Genomic DNA, 1,040 nt, shown 5'->3' with positions numbered 1-1,040 from the left:
TCCTGATTTCTTTACTCTGTATCATTTAGGTATAACACTTCTTGCAAGCAACTCTGTTCTGACTCCTATTGCGTTAGGAGACAAAACCAAAGTCTCTCCTGTATTCTACTCACAGTTTCTCAACAAAATGCAAGGTTACAAGAAAATTTAAAGGATGCCAAGATTAAACCCCCCAAGATTAATCCTCTCCACCGCCTTCACCTCCATGGAAATCAACTCATCATCCTTCTGGCCGAACAACTAGCGTTCGAAGGGATACATTCTTCGCAACACTAGAGAACCATCAAACTTGGATTCCCTAGACTTCAAAAATAAGTTCAACAAGAATCATTCTCACTTTGATCTGGCTCGGTTCAACTCTTGCGCTGCCTACGAGTTCCATGGTCAAGTTCTGGTCAACCGTCATTTGTGTGCCTCTCACATAGTGAATCTGGAGACTCTGAGTGCAAAAGAAATTGACTTCTCTACTCTGTTGGACAATCTCAAGTGGACTCCACAGTTCAAGATTCAAAAGCCGGTTTATCCAAATCTAGTTCGCGAATTTTACGCGAACATGATGTACCATGATGGAGCGATTCATTCTTATGTCAAGAAGGTACATCTGACTTTGAACAGAGAGACTATTAGCGCTGCCTTAGGGTATACAGATGAAGGAGCCACAGCATATATGTCAGGAAAGTGGGACTCTCAAGTTGGGATTTCTTATCAGATTGCCCTAACTCAAGTTTGTAAAAATTTTTCTGCACTGGATGGGACTGTTCTGACTCATAAGGCTCTTGGTCCAGTGAGAGCTCTGCTTCACCGTATTATCAACCACATTTTGATGCCCCAGAGAGGCTCCTATCAGAGAGTAACAGTTTGTGATACCCTAGTTCTCTTTGCTATTCTTACTTCTTCATCTATTCCATTTGCTTATTTAATGGTGCGACACATCTGGGACTGTGTACGTAGTGATAAGACGGCGAATCTGCCTTATGGTATTTTTCTCACATGTATCTTTGAACATTTTCATGTTGATTTAATCAATGAGCCTGTAGAAA

Source organism: Arachis ipaensis, chromosome B9, assembly GCF_059453495.1.
Source record: "Arachis ipaensis isolate K30076 ecotype BB chromosome B9, ASM5945349v1, whole genome shotgun sequence".
Taxonomy (NCBI): Eukaryota; Viridiplantae; Streptophyta; class Magnoliopsida; order Fabales; family Fabaceae; genus Arachis; species Arachis ipaensis.
Note: the sequence above shows the minus strand (reverse complement) of the source record.